General features: G+C 41.7%; 1 protein-coding gene across 4 annotated transcripts in view; it reads left to right on the forward strand.

The window, feature by feature from the left end:
- Positions 1 to 12,648, forward strand: part of LOC307034294 (FERM and PDZ domain-containing protein 4-like) — a 382,085-nt gene that overhangs the window by 173,290 nt on the left and 196,147 nt on the right. The window lies entirely within an intron of this gene.

Raw genomic sequence — 12,648 nt, forward strand, 5'->3', positions numbered from 1 at the left:
TACAGGGGGTAGTTTTCAATAAAGTGCCAATAACCTGGATAAACGACACAATTCGATCAGAAGTAGCTGTTTTCGTTTCAGATCATGTGAATTTTGTAGGAGATATGACCTTCAATCACTTTCACTACATGCAGTAATTCAATTATTCCCCTCTTAAAGTGCCATGTACAGCATTGTTAAGATAGAGGTGTCACTCATCCCATGTGTACCAGGCCACACTGACCATCATCTCATTTTCAAGTCACTTAAACTGTTCCAAGAACATTCAGTGAAGTGAAGCAGACGAACAAAATGTGTCCCTTTATATCACTCAGTGCCTGCAACATAATATCCTTGTCCCCTTGAGCTGCATAGAATTAATACTTTATTTTTGATCTCTGATTTGAATACACTGCATACATATATAAATATATAAATATATGTTTTCTCTGGAATAATATTCTGTCTATTGTGCCCCTGAAACATTATATGTGTATGTAATACAATATTTTCACCATATAACATTTGATACGAGTGTGGATGTCACCCACTTGATAAGAATGCAGCTGCAGGGTGCGTGGAGCACTTACTGTCACGGGCTGCGGAGGATGACAGTAAGTGTGAAGTAAACTGACTCCATACAAGGGAACAGTCTTGTTTCCAAATGTTGGTTGACTGACAGCCCAAACTTCAGTTTTGCAGTGGCTTTTATAACAAATATAAAGTCAATATTTGCATTGTATCATGCACACAATGACAATAGTAACATAGGGTATGGTTTACCAGAGGCGGCTACAACCAGGCTTTGGGAGTAACAGACTACTTTACATAATCAGGATGCATTTCATATCAAGGTAACCCAAAAGTGACTGAAGGTAATCAGGATACATTACTTTTATATTTGTATACTCAGATTACTGATTACATGCATCTGCTGTTTGTTTTTTAAGGGCTGTTATTTGCAGTGTGGAGAAACTTTGAATAGTGTTGTTTGTTGATATAAGCTGCAGCCTGAGTATAATATGTTTACATAGAAACCCATTGTGTATTAACTAGATGCAATTAGAGCAATCTTGTGATCTATGTATGGACTGTTTGCTTTGTGTGAAAGGTTCACAGCGCCCCCCCCCCCCCCCCCCCCCCCCCCCCCTCTCCTCATTACTGTGATGGAACATCCTTTGGTATACATGATGTGTTTCGGCCAGTTACCGAGCGCTGTCATTTTGGTAGTCCCTCTGAGGAGAGAAAGTTCACACACATCATCATTTCAAAAGTAGCGAGTTCACACACAAGCAAGTATAATTACCCTTCGTAAGTATTTGGAGCCGTATTTTGGAAACCCCATCTATTCTTTTGTTCTTTATTGGGGAAAAGATACATTATGTATAAGGCCAACTAAAGCTAATTAACTGCAATGATGGCCTTTTACAGAATGTATGAATAAAATCAATAATAATGTTAAATCTTTACTTACATATTCTGCTCACACGCATTATGAATGTTATTAGCTGGTACTTTTTGTGTGTGTGGCTCTGAGGGATCTTTTAATGCGCAGCACTGAATAACAAGTACTCGGTCTGCATGGCTCGGATTGTATCATAAGGTATTTTTCCTGCTGTTTCACCGTAAGAGATTGTGAAAGGAGATGGAGGAGGTAGAGGAAGTATTGCAAAACTACAAAGGGCTATTTAACTCCTCGAACAAATAATGTTGGTGTCAGCGTAATTCTCGAAACGCTACCTAAATCCATCCTGAAAGATAATGACCTGCACACACCTCTCTGTCAGGTGAAATAAAAGCACTGCTTCATCAGCCTGTTCCTTTTATTATCTGTTGTTGGCATCGAGGCGTGTTTACAAGACAGCTCCTTATTGTATATCCTGATCTTATCCTTTACCCGCTTTCATTTCCGCCTTGCGCCTTTGATTCAGACGCCACAACGCAGCACCTTTCCTGCCAAGTCTTGTCAAAGTCTGCCTCTGAATATGCGGTGACCTCAAAGGTGCTCTTTCCCTCCCTCTGCATCTCTCTCTCGCCACCTCGCTCTGGTTCTCACTCACTTGTTTCTCCAAAGCTTTCCTTCTCCCAGCGCCTGTTCACTGTGAGAGCAACCAACGCTCTCAGAGGAAATGCAGGCTCTGCCAAAGAATTCATTGAATTTGTTGTACAATTGATCCCTTGGAGGCAAGCTGGGGTTGAGAATGGGATGAGGAGGGGGGGGATTGAGGTATGAAAGGGTCAGGTGAACAGTGAGGGGGGGTTAATGTGAAGGGCTGGCAAGTGCATCAAGGGAGTCTGATTGAAAACAACATGGCAAAGTCTCAATTGGAACAGATCCTGTTCAAATGTACCCCCACTTTACCTATCTCCCAACGCTGGAGCAAAGTGGAAGACTGCATCGATAAAGGACACAAAGTCTGCCACAATGATTGAAGCCAGACATTAACCAGCATAATGATTAATCCGGTATTAAACATATTGTGTGTATCGTTAATATAAACATACTTGTCATGGCGGTAATATAAGACTTGGATTTTTAAAGGCTGGAAAATTGCTGTATAAATATAGTTCATTTACCATTTGCCTAGATGGGCTCTCTGAGACCTTAGGTTCTGCTCCAGGTTTGGGTTATTGGTTATTATAATCAACTGGATCTGATATTACACGGTTATTGAACAAAAGACTGATTCGATTAATATCTGGGTTCATTTATTTTGGGCTTAGGCAAGAATTGTTCGACCTGTGAAGACTTCAAGTGCAGATTTCTCCAGGGATCCACCAATGGACTGAAATTCATGTCCATTTGATATTGATCAATCATGGTTGATGATGCTCGTGGCCAACCAGCAAACCCCTGAGGAGTGGTCATGGCAACAAGGCTAGGCAAGACTAGTGGATTGTATTGGATTCTTCTTGTACGGAGGTATAAAACAGGAAGAAGCCATGCAAAAAACAGACAGTTATGTCATACCAATTGTTACATCTTTGACATGTGTTCATTGGAGGTGAGTGAGATAACCTAATGGGTAGTGTTGCTATGGAACAAGGTATAACTCTAACTCTAATGGATATACTCAACGACCCCCCCCCCCCCCTGACACTTAAACACAGGCTTGTCAAGGTGATATTGCTCATGTTTGAGTAATTTCTTGAGACATATCGCCCAGGGTTTGGCAATCATCTGAAGGACTCTCAGCTGAGTTGGTTCCCCTATGTGCATTCCTAAGCAGGCAAGTTCTTAACTCATCTTTGGTATCTTAAATGAAATACAAATATGTACTGTTCTCCTAGTATCCCTGTGTCCATTGGTAGAATTCTGTAGTTTAGTGAAGACAGTAAAAGTAGATTGTACATCCCACCCATCATCCGCCCACATTCACAGATTCAGTGTTATTACAGTGTTCAACACATCTAACCACAGTCATTGAAATCATAATATTCGGAGACAGCATTCTTGATGGGGGCTTCAATAGAATAGCAGGCTAATGGCTTCCACATAGATTTGATCATTAGAGAGAATGAAAGCTAGCTTTTGTAGCACGGTGGTGATTATCCACCTGCTCCTTTTTTGAGCCGGAGAAGAATTGGACCTCCAATTTGAATCTGCATGGCTTGTAATCATTCAAAGGTCCACGGTGGCGTCAATGGTTTGGAATGGTGCTTGTTTTTCATGTAGTAAGACACAAGAAAGCCAATCATATCACCATCACGATGGAGGCTGATGAGCAATTTACACAAACACAGGTTTTTCAATATAGCACCCATTTGGGATTTCAAATGAATAGGATTGTTTAGGTTGTATCTATTTTTTTTATGTTGCCCCCTCATACGACAGTTGGGGTTTTCCCTTTACTCTGGTGTGTTATATAGGTTTTAGTGTATGTAAATGGTCTGTAAAGGCTGAAATGATTTATTTATTTGGCTTATTCCAAAGTGAAGTGCATTTCTTTTCATACCTCGAGGTAAAGCAGTGAATGCGAAAGCCTGTTTTGAACTATTATTATAAACACAAAGCTTTTGTGATGTTTTTACCACAAAAGAAAAGCCTTGAAAGAATGCTCAACATTCAAAGCCTGTACTTGTACTGTTATTTACCTTTCCATTAATGTTTACGTTCCAATATTCCTTTGTGGCGTAAACCTGCATTTTAAAGTTTTGGAGCAGCAAACATCAGGGGAGATTCAAAGAGCGGGCTAGATCTATTCCAACAAGTAGTGAATTTGAAAACTTGAGTTCTAAGGCTTCCAAACTCACAGCAGTCTTTGTTTGGAAAATAACCAAGACCAGCGGCTATTGCCTCCCTTCAAAGGCATCTGAGGCGAGCTAGTAAATAAACCCAAAGTGAGGCTTGTGTTTTGGGCATACAAAGTTATTTTTATATTATTTTCCTTCGTTGTTATATTTTCTGCTTATCTTGCTTTTGTATTTTAGCTTACTCAGGTTATACATGCTGCAGAATTTCCATAAGGGGTGACCATTGTTGTGGCTCTGTATGGTTGAATATAGCTGGCTTCTCATCATCAAGGTTGATCGGAAGCTGATTCTCCAGTCTGACTGGTTCTCACAGCGCTTTGAAGTTCACCCAAAGTCAAAAAGTCTGCAGGAGACGGATCTGAAACACACCTCCAGCTCTGTACAAACAGACCCAAGCATGCGTGTCTATACAGTATGATGAGCTTTTAGACCTCTTCACATGCAAGTCACTTCCTGAAATCCGCTCATATCTGCAGGCAACACTACTGTACCTGAACTAAACTCACTCTGAGTTGATTGGTTGCTGGAACTAAGAGTCCATTACGACAATGATAATTATCCAATTTTGGATATTAAAATTCAACAAGAAAAAAGTTACTAAATTGCCTGAAATGACTTTTAATTTCAATATGTTCCTCCGCTTGGAAATCTACACTGATTGTCTGGCTGAGTTTCACTTCCAGTCGGCCCTGCTGCAATATAGCCTCGTTTCCCCCAAGTAATAACATTACCATCATTACACAGATGAGTTTTCCCTCCACTTCTCAGCCTCAAATGCGACTAAAATCCCCAAATCTCTACCTTGAAATGCTTTTCCACAGTGCTAGGAGCTATACGCCCCGAGCTACGATCCATCGGGGCAATAATACCATTACTATACAGGGCATAGCATATAAGGCTATCGATTCTGCCTGAAAACACACTGACTCACCGGATTGAAATGTGCATTCAGTCTGCATTACTTCCACTGCATCCGTCCCCATAGTAATATCTCTAAGGATGTGTGCACACACACTCGGATGTACACACCTGAAGGAAACTTGCTGCTATCTTAGTTTTTCTATTAATTATTATTTTCCCTCTGAATAATTGATGGCACACTAACAGACAGCAAAGGACTCATGGTCGATGCATGTGCGGTTTGTGAATTGGAACCTCGTTGAAGCTGCAATAGATTTTCAGCTTTTTCAACACTTTTTATAGGCCAAGACCCTGTTTGAGCGATTTCTCTATAATGTTTACTGGATTTTGGCATTTTGGCATCAACTGAGAAATGGTTGCCGTTCAGATTGAGTGTAAGATGCTCAACACAATGCATTCCAATGAGAGAAGAAATCACTGAGAGGCTGTTGGGGGTCAAATATAAATGTAATGGTGTGAACATGGCACAAAACCATAAGCTCTCAAAGTAAACATGGTGGTGTGAGTGCAAGAAGAAAAAAAATAGCTGGAATGCTGTCATAACCATATCTTAAGACGTGTAAAGGCAGTGAACTGTAGGTGTTATTTAGCTAAAAGTATGCTTTTTCACAAGTTTCTTCAAGATTGCATTTACTCGTTGTGGGTGTATGTTGCCATGTTGGAGCCCTGTTACGCTCCTTGTCATGGTTATATTTGTATGTATATGTGCCTCTGATAATTATAGGGCTCCTTTAAAGCTAAAGTCTGAATGGTAACGTTTAAATAATACCAGTTTCTATAGTGCCTGGACAGATCATGTAAAGTCACCCTAAAACCTTGGAGACTACCTCCTGCAACTCCTGCTCAAAATGATACAATCAAGACACATAACCATCCTCTTCTGTCTTTTATATCCAAATGCACTGTGACCCACCCGATTGAGACTCCCTCTTTAAACCTGCATGTGTGTGTATTTCAAAAGTTTTCCCAAGACACATTATTTGCCGCTTTGTTACGCTTGAACATGCATGTGCCCATATGCATTCATACATGAACACAATCTGTTCGAGGAGGCCCAGGGAGCATTACTATTCAAGGTGTTGTGGAGTTTTTACGCCCTTCCACCAGTGTGCAGTTGACCCATAAAATCACTAAGCCAAACGGATGTTTGACTCAAACAACACCCTTGGGATGTTTATGCTGCAAAATGCAGTCAGTTTCAAAACAACCTGAAGTGATTGCCCGGCTTTTCCCGAAAAACCACGATTGCGCTTACATGTCTGATTTGGAGCTGAGATACAAAAGGTGCTTTGAATGTAGGATGATTTGGTTAAAGCATGTTTGGTAAAAGGGATCTGCGTGGTTACATAAATCCACACCTTGGGCGATGTCTTGTGTTGGAGCTGGCAAGGGGTGGGTGGAGGAAGTAGAAGCTTTGCAAGCTGTTGCACACGGGGACAGGGAAATGATCCCAGGCTTCTTGTTTGCATTGTCTTGCATGGCCATTGTTTGTGAATGTCAGGCAGCGGCTTCCAGCTCTCACTGTGCTGGAGAGGGTTGAAGCTAAGTGCTATAACAGATGCACACATGTACGGGTGTGCACACACATAGTTTCAGCTCCCCTCTGTTACAGAGGGTGGGAGAGTAGCTTACAGCTTTCCCCCAAAGCCGCAGTCTGGGAAAGCTCCATTACAGTGTGTGTATCACTCTCTGCTGGCACCCTGTGTGAACTGCACCCACACAGCTCACTGACACATCAAGTCTCATCCTGAATCATAGCACTGCACATTCTCACCTTTTTTTATATCTCAGAACTGCCGGTTGATTTAAAAATGTCCTTTTTTAACGTCCCCTTTCCCTTAGACTAGTATTGTGTTAGGGGGCCTATTTAGACGTAAAACCATTCGAAACGAAACACAATGGTTAATAGCACGGCTTGGAAATATTTCAATAAGGATACGAAGTTCCGGTGAGTCTTTTCCAGGACTTGTTTATTTTTTATGAGATGGTAAAGGGGGGACTAAGAATGAGTCAGCGGGTAGGGCCATGGGAAATCTGAGAAATATTATCGGAAATGAGTGCAGAATTGAACTGACTAAGAAAACAGGATACAGTGCCCTCCCATGCCACTTATTAAGAAACACTTCCACCTGTAAATCAGTAATTAATAACGGATATCTGTATTGGTAATCTCCACCCAAACCACGTTCAATTCGAAAGCTGAAATGTCCTATTGTGCCAATTACCCTGGAGAGCAGTGGAGCTTATCCAGGTTTCATTAGCAAAATATGGAATATAATGTTTATACTAAAGACACTGTATATTCTCATAACAAAAATACTGTAAATTAGTATTAAAAATTCCTCATTGCTGAATACAATTCTTAAAATCAAGCAATACACACATTTTGGTCCTCTTCTTCAAAGTGACCTTACTCTTGGCACAGTGTATCAACCACACAGCCACACTGTGATTCTGCTGGAGTAAAGAAATCCAGGGACCAGTGAGTTTTGAGCATATCCCTGTCACCCCTCATCTACTCCAGGCCTACCACGGTTCAGTGCACTCTGTGTGTAGAGAGGTATGTAATTGAATGTTACCTATACCTTGCGCTGTCACTGTGAGCACTGAAACTCTATCCACTCACAAACAGCCTCCTCAGACCCATAGATATGTCAGTATGAGCATTGCTGCTTGGTTAATAATGGCTGTGATATATCTTGAACTTGATGGAATATACAGTAGCCTATGCAAAAACCTATTGCACTCTGGGAAAACCCCAAAAAGCACAATAGGGCTTCTTTAATCATCTCAATGCTAATGAGACAATCAATGCTGGTCTGCAGTTGTGAAAAGTGATTGACAGATGTGTAATAATTCCTGAGTTTAGACATCTTACCTGTATCTGATTGCTTTAAGTTCACTAGAGCAGTTTGTGAGTGATGTATCCGTTTTGGAAAGGTTTTCTAGTGCAACGTTCCCTCTGCCGTGAACCCCTGATGAGGGGATTTCTGTCAAACTCCCTCAGCTTTTATGTGACAATGAAATAATTTGTTGCAGAACATTTATCACCCTCCATTTGTTGCAGGATTCCTCCTCTCTTTCAGAATGTAATGGTTGCAAGAAAAAGGGGAATATGCAAGGCCTGTAAATGAAAGATGGTGTTTAACACAATGTGTGAGCTAGGAGACAACCTACGAAGGATTACACATTGTCATTCACTTCCCCATCTCACCTTGCAGTAGAGGGGCGTTTATTTGAATCCAGTCAATTATAGGGAGGGTACTTTCAAGAGGACATATTTCACTTGAATCAATAAATGTTCCAGCAAGAAGACCTCCGTGCTAGACTTTTAAAATGTGGATTATATATTTTTCTCCATAAAGTGTTTCATTTGAATAAATGGAATGACCTTAACGCGTTCTTCTCAATGCGTGTGGATATTGAAAACCTTCCATTTGTTAATGCTGGCAACTGTCTCTGTTTGAAATCCTAATTTGCTATAAATCATAAAGCGAGCTTATCGCCGACTGAGGAAATTGCAACAACCTTTACTTTTATGTTTCTGCCATATTTCCCCCTCTGAACTGCAGCTTTGGTAACAAGGAAAAGCAACAGCCTTCAGAGTGAAGCATGAGCTGCATTTAAGTGTGATATGCTATTAAGGGAAGTTGTCGCCCCTCCTGAGCAGCCAGTGTTAAAGATTTCTACTGGCTTAATGGGATTGCATCATGAAGAATTAATTCTGTGCAGAGCTAACATCAATGAGTGGAGGAAAGGTAGCCTAAATAAAGAGCTATGTCTTATCTGCTGTGGTAGGGATTGAAATGCATAGCACACCTGCTGGTAATAACTGCGGCAAGTGAGTTAATTTGGGGCTATTTGGTTCTTCACCGACTGTCCCAACACAAACAATGGCCATTGATTGGCTTTTGGGAATGTTAATGGTACATGTAATAGCTCTATTGTGTGTCCTTATCGGGCAAGCAGAAACACTCGCTCTCAGTCCATCTGCACTCTTGTTCTGAAGGCTCTCTGAGCATGAAAACGTCTTTGAGTGGCACTAAAGCAGAAGCCACTCCGAATGTACCGGATGTCGACGCAGTTAGCACAAAAATGTTAGAAGTCAGTTATCTACATGGAATTTAGCTGAGTCATAAAAGATGGGTTTGATATGTGTGTAGGTGAGTTTAATGAACAGCTGTGCAGGTACTTCTAGACAACAGAGACAATGTATACCCTTGGATCACAAACACACATACACGTAAATAACATTACCACAGGCAAAGAGAAGTCGTACTCTGGCTCAGACCGGATACGAACATGATTCAAGGAGTCACCTGGGAGTGTCATTTCTAAGTATCTCCAGGGGGACTCGCCTCAGGTAATCCATAAGCAATTATTCTGAGGAGACAACAGATAGACCTGTCATATCCGTTCTCCTCTGTGCAAATGCACTCAGGCAAGAACGAACGCCACCACAGGCGCGCACACACACCCACACATTTGCGCATCCGTATAGAAAAGCGCATCTCCCTCTCACCTTTTCTCCCTCCCTCCTCTCTCCTTCACACACACCTAATCTCACACATACTCTCCCAGCTCACACAAATTTGTGTTTTCTCTCCTTTCACGTTCTGTCTCCCCCTTGTCCCGGCCTACTCGTCTTCACACACCCACCAACATTCCTTTTTAATACACTTTAAGGAGCAATCGATTGATTTGAAACATAAGAAGTAAACCTGATCTCCTAATGAAATAATTACTCTCTTTATAACCAGACTCCACTCCTTGTCCCTCCAACAACCATCTGTAGTGTTTTACCTTGTACATTTTAAAGGATTTGTAATGCAATCATAGTTAAGAAGAAAGAATTTGGACGTATGGTTGATGGCGAGTTCCCCTTAAGGTAAACCAACCTCCTGTAAATTAGAATGAATATTTCCGATGACAGCTGAGCACTAAACCAAATCTACTCACGTCTCAGTCCCTCGATAGGTCTAAAAATCAATTTGTTTGTCTCAAGTACTAAAGTAAAAGAACACAAGCACAAACACACGTACAGCCGTGTTTGTTCTTCCACCTTGTCGAGTCAGACGTGCTCTCTGGTACTTTCCTTGTAAAGAATCCAAGGCGATGCATTGCTGACACAACTCCACCATGAATCTTAAAAAGAGAGATGAAACACACATGAGTCCTTGAAGGACCTGCACACTGCCCCGCTAGCTGTCTGACTCTTAGTTTGGACTTATTCAAGGGGGAAATGAGCAGAAATGGCTCAAACACCTAGCTATCACCCTGTCTGTGTCTGCTACCTTTTAATTCTCGCCTTTATCGTTTGTCGTCGCTTGGTTGCTTCCCTCTCTTGTCTCCCTTATATATTTTTTTTCCAATTACTTGAGTGCACAAAAGCCCTTGCCCATTTGGAGCGCAATAAATTATCGTCTCCTAATTAGGCCGGGAGGCGGTAAAAGCATGTCCGTCCAAGTTTGTTTCAACCTCACTGAAGATTTTATGATTGAAAGGTGCAAACTAATTGGATTCATGACTGGCTGTCGGGATAAAATTGCTAGAATATCAAAGAGGGATTGAGTGAATGATTGTGAAGGCCGGTATATAAATACAGTGTGTGGGTGAGTTTTAAGAGAAGACATACAGATTGCGAGAGAGCCGGGAGATGGAAGAGGATGTAAGGAAATGGAAATCAAGGATATGGGTTCGTACATACAGTACAGCAACGAGATGAAGAAATTGTTTTGCAGCTTGTTGAGAGTGTAACTTTTTACTTCCTGGCTGAACTTTCCTAAAACATTAAGCAAGTGATCATTCCTTCCTTTGGGCCTTAATTGTGCCCCAACACTTCTTTGATCAATAAACCAAATTGTTTATCACAAAAGCCTTTGGTGCCCCGTCTGGTGCAAAAGATTAGAATGCAAGGCAGGGGCATACATAGCAAGTTTCTGATTTAGATCAATGCAATAAGGACGAAATTAGTGGCCCAATTCACAAGATGCTAAAAGGGGGTTTGGCATGAACTGGGTATGGTTATGTGTCATTTGGAAGGTAGGGGGAACATAAGGAGAGTCCTGATAAGAAGCTGCGCCAGAACTCATTCTCATTCACAACCCTATATCTGTCTGCTCGACGGGACTCACACTATTGTGGGAGCATGGAGCGGTTGTTGAGCTATGGGTTGCAAGTCACGAGCACCATACCGGAATGGATAACACATTTGTTGAATTGCATTGATTTGTGGTAAGGCTTAGTGATGCTAAAAGCTGGGATGAACAGGCAACAATGGGATACCTGCTAACTCCAAATCCCCCAACAGCTAGCCTGTAATTAGCACAGGCTGGATGAAGGCTAATTGCGGGCTAAAGCTTCCATTTGAGCTTTCTACCCCAACATGCAGGGGGGAAAGACAGCCTTCTTGGAGGATTGTCTTGAGGTCAACTGTAGGTTACACTGTCCAGACAGCTTCTGGGCCCCTGTGGCTACTCCACCTCCTCACAGAAGAGGCCCAACTAGCAGCTAAAAGCCTTGCAGCAGCCTCCCAGATGTACTTAAGCCAAGTGAGCGGGGCCACTCTGAATCCAGACCAGGCCCTGAAGAGACAGCAGCCTGGCCCTCACAGATGTCAGCCAATGTCCTGGTCTCTTGCGATAGCAACAGACGCTGACCGGATAGGGGGAACAGGTTTGTGATAGCTAGAAATGCCATTATTGACTAGCTATAATGGCGAATCTCTGATGTAAACAAGCAACAGACATGCTTTGTCTGACTGTTAGTCACAATAGCTAATAACATTTGCTGTGTTCTTAAAATAACTACGTACAATTAGCCTGTGAGGGCAAGTTGACATACACACTCAGTATTGAGCCTGAATGTTGTTTAGGAATAAAATGAAATGACCAACAACCCTTCTGATTGCATATTGATCTCTACAAAACACTCGTGAAACATTACGACTACAGTCACGCCTACCAGACGTTTTCTGGTAACTGTTCTCTGCCCACGTTAAAATAGATACAGCCATGGCTTTTATCACTGCAATAGCTTGTGAGTAACAGTCTCCCAACCAAATTGAGGATTTAACAGATAGTGATTTGAAGAGAACGCTTGATGGAGGTCCAAATGAATTACTGACACAAGATCTGCCCGCATTTCATTTATGGATTTGTCCCATTTAAGTGTAATACAGTTGAAATCAGTAAGCATGAGGAGATGAGATATGACATGATAAATGGACATGATCGATTTTTGTTTTCGAAAGCCAGACCAGAGGCCTCAGCAATATTGAAATGCACGACTATACTGTAGATTACCATGGATAACAATCAATTGATTTGTCTGCTTGGAAAAGGCATCTTTCTTTGACACAAATGCACTGACACACACTCACATCTCCCAAGTCTAGCCTCAGCAGGGAGAAGTTCAACAATCATTCTCTTTCCAATTACTGTTCATTATCCAATGGCATTTATGTGGGCTGCTTGTTTGCTTATTTTCTGAATC

This window comes from Notothenia rossii, assembly GCF_949606895.1.
Source record: "Notothenia rossii genome assembly, chromosome: 3".
In the NCBI taxonomy this organism is placed as follows: domain Eukaryota; kingdom Metazoa; phylum Chordata; class Actinopteri; order Perciformes; family Nototheniidae; genus Notothenia; species Notothenia rossii.